The sequence below is a fragment of the Erpetoichthys calabaricus genome, chromosome 6, assembly GCF_900747795.2.
Source record: "Erpetoichthys calabaricus chromosome 6, fErpCal1.3, whole genome shotgun sequence".
Taxonomy (NCBI): Eukaryota; Metazoa; Chordata; class Cladistia; order Polypteriformes; family Polypteridae; genus Erpetoichthys; species Erpetoichthys calabaricus.
This window is the reverse complement of record NC_041399.2, coordinates 68,979,586-68,992,632: the sequence shown is the minus strand read 5'-3', so window position 1 is coordinate 68,992,632 and position 13,047 is coordinate 68,979,586. Positions and strand designations below refer to the sequence as shown.

Sequence of the window (13,047 nt, the reverse complement as noted above, 5' to 3'; positions counted from 1 at the left end):
TCCCTGATGCACCATGTCATTGCAGTGCAATATGTATCACTTCCCTCTTTAAGCCTTAAAGAACCAATTGTGTTGAGGGGTTGGGATTTGTCATTGTGTGGAACTCCATTAAGCCATTTCCCGGTCGCATTGAGACTGTGAGGAGGGATGGTTACCTTGAAGTTCTGATCACATTTAAGCATGCACTTTCATTTTGTGAATTACAATTTGAGGGGGGTTTTGGGAGGTTTTAACGGGTATTGGTTCCTTCTCTTGAATGAGTTTTGTGTGTCGACATAAAAAACTTCAAAGTTGGACCATTTATATAGGGTCATACTGTAAATGAACTGGAAAATATGCACAACACAAAACATTTATGAGAAAATGGTGGACTTCAGGAAAATTGGACACTTAATTATACAGTATATAGATTAATTTGGGAAAAATAGTGGTAAAATGTTAATACAACAAAAAGAACTTGGACGTTCTCACCGTATGCTTAAGCCACTTATTGCTGTATGCGTCCAGTGGCACAGTTCTTTGTGAAGCAGTAATATTCGGATCATTTACTAAACTAATTTTCATGAAAGTTTTGTTTCTGAGCCTCCCACTAATATAAACATAATGCTGCAAAAGTGTACCACTAAGTGCAGTTACACACCATATTTTTTGATAAAAGAAAACCTATTAATCAAAGTTAATGCAGCATACTATGGACACAAATGTGATAAAATATTATTTGATAGGCCAAAGGTTCTCCACCTTTTCTGCCATAGCCCTTTGAAGAATTAAATTTCTTTTTTTAGTCTGTTTGGTCAGTTAAGTACTAAACATTTACTAGGCACAACTGAAGGCACTGTTTTTTAAACCAACACCTCCTGAGATTTCCATTTGGAGATTTTTTTTTTAAAGAAATTAGAATTTTTTTGTGACATTTTTAGCACATAGTTAAATGTAAGATTGGCAAAACAAAGTCTGCTTTGAGATTGACACAACTCTGACCTTTTATAGGTCTTCAGTAAGGAGGTTGTGGGTTCACTTTCCGGTTCCTCCCTGTGTGGAGAGCACTTTGAGTTGTGAGAAAAGCACTATCTGTGTATAACACTAGAATTACCAAAGCTTACGAAAAAACTCGTAAATCTGCCCCACCTTAAATCCACTTGCACCTTTCCGTCAGTGTCTTTTGTCTTGTAAATGTGTTGATAAGCCAAAGCAGCGAGCAGTCTACTATCCCATCCTCCCATCACTGCAGAAAGTGCAAAAACCTCCCCCAGTTCAAGTCTGGTTTATTAGAGAGTGAAGTAGTACCTAGAGCTGTATAGGCTAAAAAATGTATTGTTATTTGGAACACATGCATTTCACGTGTGCTCCGTGTCTACAAAGATCCATGTTAAGTGTAGGATGATAGGAAATGCAAGAAATGTTGAACACATATCTAAAAGACAAACTTTTTCCATGTTTTAGTACTAACAAAAAAATCTAGACATGAAGTGTGTAATGTGTGAAGACTGAAGTCCAAATATCAAATAAGCACTTTCACAAAAGGTATAAATATAACAGAATAAGTGCGCTTTTATTCAAGACTATAACCGAAGAAGAAGAAATCGGGTTAGTGTGGCTTGTTGTTGTGACTTATTTGGTAGTACAGTGGTAAGAGCTGCCGACTGCTATTCAGAGGGTCGCCGGTTTGAGCTTCCCCGTGTCTCAAAATAAACTTTTTGAGTAGTGAGCTGCTCTTATTGTTGCTGTTATACAATAAAAACATACATTTGATTTGAGTCTGTAACAGCCGGTGCAAATGTATGGTACTTGTAAAGGTTAGTGTTTTTTTTTTTTTTTTTTTTCAAATATATTTTTTTATTTTATTAATTTTCATTGTAATCATTCCATACAAACAGATCAATTTATAACCCAACAAATTTGAAAACAAATCAAACCCCACCCCTGAGAAGGAGAGCTTAGCTAAAGGAAAATTTCTTTAAGCTTTTTAATAAGGCAACATTAGACAAAAGAAGGGGAGAAGTAAATATCTATATAAATAAGAGATGGAGAAGGGAGTTAAATGCAATAATAGTTATTTCTCTTATTCTAAAATAATATTGATTAAATCCTGCCATGTTTTGAAAAAATTTTGTACAGATCCTCTAACTGAAAATTTGATTTTTTCCAATTTCAAATAATATAAAACATCGGTTTCCCACTGACTTATAAGAGGAGAATTAGGATTCTTCCAATTTAACAAAATAAGTCTGCGTGCCAAGAGTGTAGTGAATGCAATCACCGTTTGCTTGTCCTTCTCCAATTCCAGTCCATCTGGAAGGACACCAAACACAGCTGTTAGTGGGTTAGGAGGGATTGTGATACTAAGGCTGTCTGAGAGGCACTTAAAAATTTTTGTCCAAAATGATGTTAGTTTGGTGCAGGCCCAGAACATGTGACCCAGTGAGGCAGGAGCTTGGTTGCAGCGCTCGCAGGTTGGATCCTGGCCTGGAAACATTTTGGACAGTTTTAAGCGAGACAGATGAGCTCGATATATAATTTTTAGTTGAATAATTCTATGCTTTGCGCATATAGAACTCGAGTGAATTCTCTGCTTTGCTACCTTCCACTCCTTTTCTGATATATTGATTAAGAGATCTTCTTCCCAATGTCCTCTTGGGTCTTTGAAAGGTAGGGACTCTAATAAGATTTTATATATTGCGGCAATAGTGTTTGTTTCCTCGGAATTGAGCAGTATTTTTTCCAGCATTGTGGAGGGTGCAAGGTGGGGGAAATCGGGCAATTTCTGTTTTACAAAATTTCTAATTTGAAGATAGTAAAAGAAATGTGTAGCTGGGAGGTTAAATTTTGAACGTAATTGTTCAAAAGATGTAAATATGTTGTCTATATAAAGATCTCTGAGCATTTTAATCCCAAAACTTTTCCAGGTATTAAAAACTGGATATACTTGCGAAGGTTGAAAGAGGTGGTTCCCTTGCAGAGGTGCCACTGATAAAAGATTTTCCATCTTAAAATGCTTCCTAATTTGGTTCCATATTCTGAGTGAGTAAAGCACAATTGGGTTATTAGTATATTTGCGATAACTTTCATTTATTGGAGAGCAGAGCAGGGAATATAAAGAAGTACTACAGGATTTTACTTCTATTGCAGACCAAGCCTGGGTATGTGCATTTATTTGTGTCCAGGTTTTTATGGCTTGTATGTTTGCTGCCCAGTAATAAAACTGAAAATTAGGTAAAGCCATGCCACCTTCTGCCTGAGGTCTTTGTAGGGTCGCTCTTCGGATACGTGGGTGTTTTGAGTTCCAAATGAATGAGGTTATTATTGAATCTAACTGTTTAAAAAACGATTTATTGATATATATTGAAATGTTTTGAAATAAAAAGAGAAGTTTAGGAAGGATATTCATCTTAACAATGTTAATTCTTCCGGCTAGAGTGAGATGAAGGGTTGACCATCTATGCAAGTCTTGCTTAATTTTTTCCATACAGACGCCAAAATTTTGTTGATAAAGAGCTTTATGTTTACTTGTGATATTTACCCCTAGGTATTTAAACTGATCTGCTATGGTAAAAGGTAGGGTGTCTAATCTAATATTATATGCTTGTGAGTTCACTGGAAAGAGTATACTTTTATTCAGATTAATTCTAAGACCAGATATCTTTTGAAATTCTGTTAGTGCTGTTAAAACAGCAGGGACAGTGTTTTCTGGGTCCGATATATATAAGACCATATCATCTGCATATAGAGAAATTTTCTGTTCCAGTCCTTCTCTGACAATCCCCTTTATCTGATAAGAATTTCGGCAGCGAACCGCCAGTGGTTCAATAGCGATTGCAAACAACAGTGGCGACAAGGGACATCCTTGTCTGGTACCACGTTCTAGTTTAAAGTAGTCTGAGCAAATTTTATTAATACAAACTGAAACTTCTGAACTGGTATACAGTAGTTTGATCCAAGCACAAATATTTGGGCCAAACCCAAATTTCTCCAGTGCAGTGAAAAGGTAATTCCATTCGATCATGTCAAATGCCTTTTCTGCGTCTAATGATAGTAATATCTCTGGGGTGTTTGATTTTGCTGGTGAATATATAACATTAAACAAGCGTCGGAGATTTGAAGATAGATGTCGGCCTTTAATAAATCCAGTTTGATCTTGTGATATTACCGAGGGCAGCACTTTCTCCATCCTTCTAGCTAGGATTTTTGAGAGTATCTTAACATCATTATTCAGGAGTGAAATTGGTCTATATGATGCGCATTGTAACAAGTCCTTATTTTGTTTAGGAAAGACGGTGATTAATGCTTGTCGAAATGTTTGAGGTAGTATTTGGTGGTCTTTAGCTTCTGTAAATGTTACCAATAAGAGTGGAGCTAGCTGAGTGGAGAATTTCTTATAAAACTCTACGGGGTAACCATCAGGGCCTGATGATTTCCCGCTTTGTAGTGACTTTATAGCGTCTAGTAATTCTGTTAGCGTTAGAGGTTTATCCAGTTCCTCAGCACTTAAAGCATCTATTTGTGGTATTTGTAAATTATCCAGAAATGCATTAGATTGCGTGTTGTCTTCTTTGGGCTCAGTGGAATATAAAGACTTATAGTAATCTCTAAATGTGTGCATTATTTTATTATGGTCGATGATTTCTTCTCCATTCTTGTTGGTGATTACTGGTATTGCATTGTGAACTTCTTGTTTATGAATTTGTTGAGCTAAAAGCTTATTAGCTTTTTCTCCGTGTTCATAGTAATGCTGTCTAGACTTATAAATAAGTTGTTCAGTTTCTTTAGTTGTTAAGATGTTAAGTTCTGTATGCAGGGCCTGCCTTTTCCTGTGGAGAGCTTCACTTGGACGCCTGGCTTGTTCTTCATCTATTCTAGTAATTTCATTTCTTAGCTCTGACACTTTCTTGGTTTCTAATTTATTTCTATGGGAAAGATATGAAATAATCTGGCCTCTTAAGAAGGCCTTTAGAGTTTCCCAGAGTGTTCCTGCAGAAACCTCTGTGGACGTGTTTGTCTCTAGGAAGAAACTGATTTGTTTGGATATAAATTCTGTGCATTTCTCGTCTGCCAATAAAAGAGGGTTAAGACGCCATCTGCGAGGTGAGTATGAGGGGCTTATTGATTTTAGCTCCAAGACTAGAGGGGCATGGTCAGAGATAACAATTGTGTCATATTTGCATGATTTAATTGTAGGCAGGAAATTATTATCTATAAAAAAAATAATCAATTCTTGAGTAGCTATAATGCACTGGTGAGTAGAACGAATATGTTCTTGAGTTTGGGTTAAGAAACCTCCAGGGGTCTGATAAGTTGTGATCATTTAAAAACTGTGTAATTATCTTTGCAGTATTAGACGTCGTCCCCCCTGTCACAGGAGTCCAATCTAAGAGTGGATTTAAAACACAATTAAAGTCCCCAGCCATTATAATTTTATGAGTGTTCACATTGGGAATGGATGCAAATAGATTTTGCATGAATTCCTTATCATCAACATTGGGTGCATAAACATTTATCAAAATCATTTTACTGTTATATAAGTTGCCCATGACCATCACATGACCAGTGTTTTTTTTTTTTATTCAGTTTTATTCTCTCAGTCGTGTTCACGTTCCTCCCGATCTGACACTGTTAGTTTTCAAATACAGATGTACTATAACAGAGGTAGAACCCTCATCCTCATCCAAGTTCACAATGGAAAATTCTTTCAGATAGCAAAAGATTTTTTTTTTTTTTTTTTTTTTTTTTTTTTTTTTTTTCCCACAATTTTTTTTGGCCCAGGTATTTTGTAATTGACTTACACAGTTCACTGATTTATTTTAGTATCTTTTATTAAATTAAACTTAAAAAAACTGTCAAAAATAAAGTTCTGGGTTATGTGCATCTGCAACCAGTTAATTTACTGTATCCAAAATCAAAATTTTACTAATGAGTAAATTAAAACTATAGTGAATGTTTGATTTTTTTTTTCCCCCAATGTATTAACAGTATACTGCAGCTTATTATTTTTCTAGATACAAAAAGGAAATCAATATTTTTTTAATACATGATTTATGTTATGTTGTAAACCATATTATGCATTATACATTGTCGGTCACTAAAACTTGATCAATTTTTATATGCAATTTCAGTAGAGTAAATGAAGTAATTTGAGAACTACAGTATGCTGTATGTTTTCATGTTTAGAACCTTATGACTTGTGATGGACCATACTTGTATTTAAGAAAGGTAATTCTGCATGTTGGTGGAGAAAAGCCAAGCAAAATGACACCTTTTATTGGCTAACTAAAAAGATTACAATATGCAAGCTTTTGAGGCAACTCGGGCCCCTTCTTCAAGCAAGATGTAATCTACATTCATAATGGCTAACATGGTACAACACCCTAGTACTACATGTTGGTGGAGAAAACTAAAATTAGTGGAACAGTATAAGATATAGTTAGTCCTTATTAATAACCACCTTTTTTTCCCCTCCATAGCTGAATGTCACAACAGCAGCTTTAGCATTTTATTAAAGGCATTTCTATTCATCTTCATCTATGGGAAAAATTCTGTGTTTGCATTTGTCACCTTTGGAAGCTGTACTGGGTATTGAGGGTGTTATATTTTGTAGAGGATCAGGCCTGAAACGTTTCGGTGGAGTGTTATGTTTTTTTTTTTATTCTTGTATGTACACAATGAGAAAGTATCTTTTTCATTATTGTACCTTGTATAAGAATCGGTGCAGTTATGGAAATGCTTAAAATACTGTTACAATACAAATACTGCATTTTATTAGTACATGCATATAAAAATGCCTTCCAATAGATGACACTAGTACTGTTTCAGAGAATCTTATGCCAAATCATTTGTTAACATTCAAGTCCAGCATTTGTGTTTATGTTAAGTTTTCATAGTGGTACAGCATAGAAAGGCCATAATATGAAGCTTACATTTTGCAAACAAGATCATATTAAAGTCAACTACTCTAGCAGACTGAAGGTCTCTTCAAATCCAGCTGACTGAAGTGCTTGACTGATGATTATAGTATATTGAATTTAGAACTGACAAGCTGATTGTATTAAGGAGGAAGTGGAAAAGAAAGTTGCTTTGCTGGTGCTGTTCTGACTGGCTAAAGCTCATTTCTGCCTGAGCTACAGTGAAGCTGTACAAGTAAAAAAAAAAGAGAGGTAATGTCCTTTAATGTACCAGAAGTGCATGCACAGGATTTGTTTTCCTTGTAATTAATTTCCATGTAAATTTTATCAGTATTTGAGCACTGAATAGTCTTCACTGAGAAAATCGCAAGCTAATGAACAACATGAGCCTCATGTCAAAAAATGTATGTAGTGCCAATAATTTTAAATGCACATTTGCATATGTTTATAGAAGGAGTTCAGTTTGGCCATTTATGGAATTATTCCTGCCTGCCCAAGTTGCGCTTTTGTATGTGTCTAATGCAGCGTATGAATGAATCACCTAATTGTAAACCAATCTGGCATTTGTGTTATAATCATGAAATTCCAACATTGAAAACCATGCTGGTTTTGAACAAAACTGGTTCATTGGGAAGTCAGTTTTTAAATGTGTTTTAATTTATTCAAGTTAGAGCAAAAGATTATTTTTGGCAAAAAATGCTTTGTCTTAAAGTATTGTAAAAAAGTAAGTACTTAATTTTCAATCCAAGTATTTTTTTGCTTCATGCCATATGTTGCCTGCATTCATTTGATGTCTGACTTAGAAGTACATTTTACCTTCTGTTGTATTGTGTCTTTGTTTTTGTGTGTAGTGTTCATGATGGGGTTGTCACAATAATGACACTCCCAATTTTGAAAAGTATCAATATTCAGTACAATTTTCATTATCCACATCAAACTGAGAGGTTGGACAGAGGAATAGTGGGTATTTTTTTAATTAAAATATTAAAAATGATTGGAATGCTCTTCAGGTCGTAAGAGATTGCCACACATTCAAAAGTCGGTAAAATGGCAAATAAGAACATTAGTTCAGTCTTCTATAAACAGTACGTTTAAAAAATGTACGTTATTGAAAACAATACTGTTCATGATGTAGTATACTTGTTCAAAAACCTCTGACATTTTTGCACATTTACAAGTCAGTAAAATGCAAATCACACAATATTCTGTAAATATTGAAAAGCACTCCTTTACGGTGTGCCAGACTCTTTCCTTTGCAACCCCCAACTGACTTTAAAAATTCTGCTTGACAGACCAACATACTAGCTTTGGGAATCTTACCTGAGCAAATGTTTGAGAGCAAGGGGGCAGACTATAGATTTTATATATTTTCCATCAAAATATCTTACTATTTATATCTCCTTATCTTTAAAGGAGCCCCATAACATGGTCTTGTCATCCCCAAGTTTGAGGGAGGAGTATATTTTGCAGTTAAAAGAAAAAGTGCACTTTGTTCTCACCAGACCTAGGTATCCTGTTAGAGCAAGAATACCAAGAGGACAACGGCAGCTTTAAAGGATAAGACTGATATTTGTCAAGTCTAAGTTACTTCTTCGCAATCAGAATATATATTGTAATCATGGTAATCTCAATCCATTTTGCAATATGCATGTCATCTCAATATGTGGTTCACCACTTTTACATTTTTGGCTTGGAAAATGGATATGTTTGGGAAATTATTAGGCTTTTTTTATTCACATTTTAAGTTGTGTACACTTAAGCCTCATTGTAAGGAGCAAGAACAGACAAGGCATTTTTAAAATTTATAAAAAAAAAAAAATGCTTCACTTTAGAAGACCATTTTATGAGGCAAATTAATATATGCATCAATTCTGAAAAAATAAGTGACTTCAAAAATGCCAAGCTGCTCCTTTAAAGGAACTGTAGAAACTGTATGGCAGTAACTGCTCCCACCTAATGTATTTTATTCATTTTGCATACTGTTCGCAAGACTGAAGTCTCCTCTCAAAATAAAAGAAAAAATGTTTTTTTCTTTACCATCAGTTTTGCATAAGGACATATTCAGCTTTCTTAAATGGAGGCATCATATTTAATAGTCTTAATGATGGACTTTCCATTTTCTCATGCTATGTCTTTAAAAAATACTTTTATACCATGTCTCTGATTTGTGTGTTTAAACAGTAAGATCCTTTTAAACTGTTCTTAGCTCCTTGTGGACCTTTGTTACATGTTCGTTCTCTCTCTTTCTTATATATACAGGTATCTATCTTCAAGGTAATGTGCCTTGTCCTGGCATTAGCCGAAGTCATTCCAGTTAGTTCTTCATAAAATTATCTGGCTCCAGTATAAACTTCTCAGATGTTTTCCAGGCTCCATACAATCGTATGTATGACTTCGGCTAATGCCAGCTCAAGGCACATTACCTTTATGCATGATCTGGGAAGTGATGGATCTTAGCATTTTTAAAACCTTCATTGTACAGGGTGTAAAAACTTAAATGTAAAGGCATTGGAACTTTGATTTTTTTATTACTTTTTTCTGAGTTGTGTTGTGGCGCAGTGTACAGGGGCTTCGTCTCTGATGCTGACATCCAAGGTTCAATTCCTCGAGAGGGGAGCAGTAGAGTGTAGTAAAGTGGGCCTGATGAACCCAAAATGAGGGTGAAACACGTGTTGTGTACTCTTTGCATTACTTGACAGTAAACTATGCAACATTCCATGATCTGCTTCTCGCAACTGAAAGAGGGCACCATGGCGGATGTTTGTGTGTGTATATATATATATATATATATATATATATACACACACACACACACAGTGGGGCAAAAAAGTATTTAGTCAGCCACCAATTGTGCAAGTTCTCCCACTTGAAAAGATGAGAGAGGCCTGTAATTTTTCATCATAGGTATACCTCAACTATGAAAGACAAAATGAGAAAAAAAAATCCAGAAAATCACATTGTCTGATTTTTGAAGAATTTATTTGCAAATTATGGTGGAAAAAAAGTATTTGGTCAATAACAAAAGTTCATCTCAATACTTTGTTATATACCCTTTGTTGGCAATGACAGAGGTCAAACGTTTTCTGTAAGTCTTCACAAGGTTTTCACACACTGTTGCTGGTATTTTGGCCCATTCCTCCATGCAGATCTCCTCTAGAGCAGTGATATTTTGGGGCTGTCGCTGGGCAACATGGACTTTCAACTCCCTCCAAAGATTTTCTATGGGGTTGAGATCTGGAGACTGGCTAGGCCACTCCAGGACCTTGAAATGCTTCTTACAAAGCCACTCCTTCGTTACCTGGGCGTGTGTTTGGGATCATTGTCATGCTGAAAGACCCAGCCACGTTTCATCTTCAATGCCCTTGCTGATGAAACGAGGTTTTCACTCAAAATCTGATGATACATGGCCCCATTCATTCTTTCCTTTACACGGATCAGTCGTCCTGGTCCCTTTGCAGAAAAACAGCCCCAAAGCATGATGTTTCCACCCCCATGCTTTACAGTAGGTATGGTGTTCTTTGGATGCAACTCAGCATTCTTTCTCCTCCAAACACGACTAGAGTTTTTTTCATCTGACCATATGACATTCTCCCAATCCTCTTCTGGATCATCCAAATGCTTTCTAGCAAACTTCAGACGGGCCTGCACATGTACTGGCTTAAGCAGGGGGACACGTCTGGCACTGCAGGATTTGAGTCCCTGGCGGCATAGTGTGTTACTGATGGTAACCTTTGTTACTTTGGTCCCAGTTCTCTGCAGGTCATTCACTAGGTCCCCCAGGGGTGAGATCTTGTGTGGAGCCCCAGATCGAGGGAGATTATCAGTGGTCTTGTATGTCTTCCATTTTCTAATAATTGCTCCCACAGTTGATTTCTTCACACCAAGCTGCTTACCTATTGCAGATTCAGTCTTCCCAGCTTGGTGCAGGTCTACAATTTTGGTTCTGGTGTCCTTTGACAGCTCTTTGGTCTTGGCCATAGTGGAGTTTGGAGTGTGACTGTTTGAAGTTGTGGACAGGTGTCTTTTATATTGATAACGATTTCAAGCAGGTGCCATTAATACAGGTAACGAGTGGAGGACAGAGGAGCCTCTTCCAGAAGAAGTTACAGGTCTGTGAGAGCCAGAAATCTTGCTTGTTTGTAGGTGACCAAATACTTATTTTCCACCATAATTTGCAAATAAATTCTTTAAAAATCAGACAATGTGATTTTCTGGATTTTTTTTCATTTTGTCTCTCATAGTTGAGGTATACCTATGATGAAAATTACAGGCCTCTCTCATCTTTTTAAGTGGGAGAACTTGCACAATTGGTAGCTGACTAAATACTTTTTTGCCCCACTGTGTGTGTGTGTGTGTGTGTGTGTATATATATACATATATATATATATATATATATATATATATATATATATATATATACTAGCAAAATACCCGCGCTTCGCAGCGGAGAAGTAGTGTGTTAAAGAGGTAATGAAAAAAAAAGGAAACATTTTAAAAATAACGTAACATGATTGTCAATGTAATTGTGTTGTCATTGTTATGAGTGTTGCTGTGTTTTATATATATAAAATACACACACACACATATAAACATATATATACATATACATATACACATATATATACATATCTACATATATATATATATATATATACACACATATACACATCCACATATCAACATATATATATACACATATATACACACACACACGCTTTATAGGTGATGATTGTTTTACTCTCTTTATCTTTATTTTATTTTATTGTAGAATCAACTCCTATCTGCGCACAGCAGGGCAGCCGTGGGCGGATGCGTATGGTGTATTCACTCCATGTTATCGTGCATTGCGCTGTCAGTGTTATTTTGATAAAAGAATTTGAACAACATATAAGAAGCGTATAAATTATTTAACAGTAAAACATTAACATTTAAGAAGTAAAGTTACATTGAGTACTACTGCAGTGCCTTCGGGTATACCTCATTTTTTGTTTGCCCATTACATGCTTAAATGTATAAATTTTTTGGTGCACCTACCCGAGAACACGCGACATATAACCGACCGTGGGAGAAGCATGGATTTTAAACACGCGTTGAGTTCATCTGCTGGTCTCCCTCGTGGAATAACTGGTAATGTTTGACTAAAATCTACAGCGAGTAAAACGACATTACCTCCTTTTTTTTTTTTTACGATCTCTGGGATCTTGCTTTTTTCGGTTCAAGGCTTCATAAGCTCTTTTATGTTGTATGGTGTACTTATCCCAAACGATCATCTTTGAATGTTGCAAGACTTTCGCCTTGTATGTAGATCGGGGTAATTACATTGATTGCATTCCTAGTCTGAATCACAATCTGATTGTATGGGTGGTTACCTGGCACTGTAGGGTTGCCACCCGTCCTTTAAAATACGGAATCGTGCCGCGTTTGAGAATGAAATTGCGCGTCCCGTTTTGAATCAATACTGGACGGGATTTATCCCGTATTTTTTTTATCATTTTTTTTTTAAAGCAGCGTCTCATGCAAATCATTCCACACGCATTTTATGAAGATGCCTCCTTTCCTACTTTGGATTGGGTAATACTTGATGTCATCGTTAGTTTGATTGGTGTTTTTAACTGTCCAGTGAGGAGGGCGTGTCTTTTAAGTACAGTCTGCAAAGTGTTGGCACTGAGATGTGGCGTCAGCGCCATAGTTGAAGCCCCTAACGTTGCGGTCAGCAAGTCGGCTAACATCCGCCATGTGCCGTCTTTCAGTTGCGAGAAGCAGATCATAGAATGGTTGAAACTGTTGCTCCTAACGTTGCGCCACGGCGTGTGGTTCGTTTATACCTCGTGTCTTCTCATTAAACTTTTATCTCGCGAATATGTTATTGCAATCCGCAGCGGGAGCGTTTCTATAAACTTAATTGAAACTTACGTTTTACACCGTGCTTTGTTTCCCTTATGAACATGCTTGTATGCTTAACTCGCTCCGTTCTCAATTGTTTAATTAATTTTTTGCTCTTCGCTGTTTGCGGCTGTTCCTCCATTTCCCCCTACTTCGTTCTTTTATCTCGCGAATATGTTATTGCAATCCTTAACGGGAGCGTTTCAATAAACTGATTGAAAATAGTTTTGCATTTACCTTTTTAGTAAAAGGCGAGCTTTTAAGCCTG

The 13,047-nt window shown here is 36.2% G+C and overlaps 1 protein-coding gene across 1 annotated transcript in view; it reads left to right on the top strand.

The window, feature by feature from the left end:
- esco1 (establishment of sister chromatid cohesion N-acetyltransferase 1) overlaps positions 1-13,047 on the top strand; it is a 45,045-nt gene that overhangs the window by 11,023 nt on the left and 20,975 nt on the right. The window lies entirely within an intron of this gene.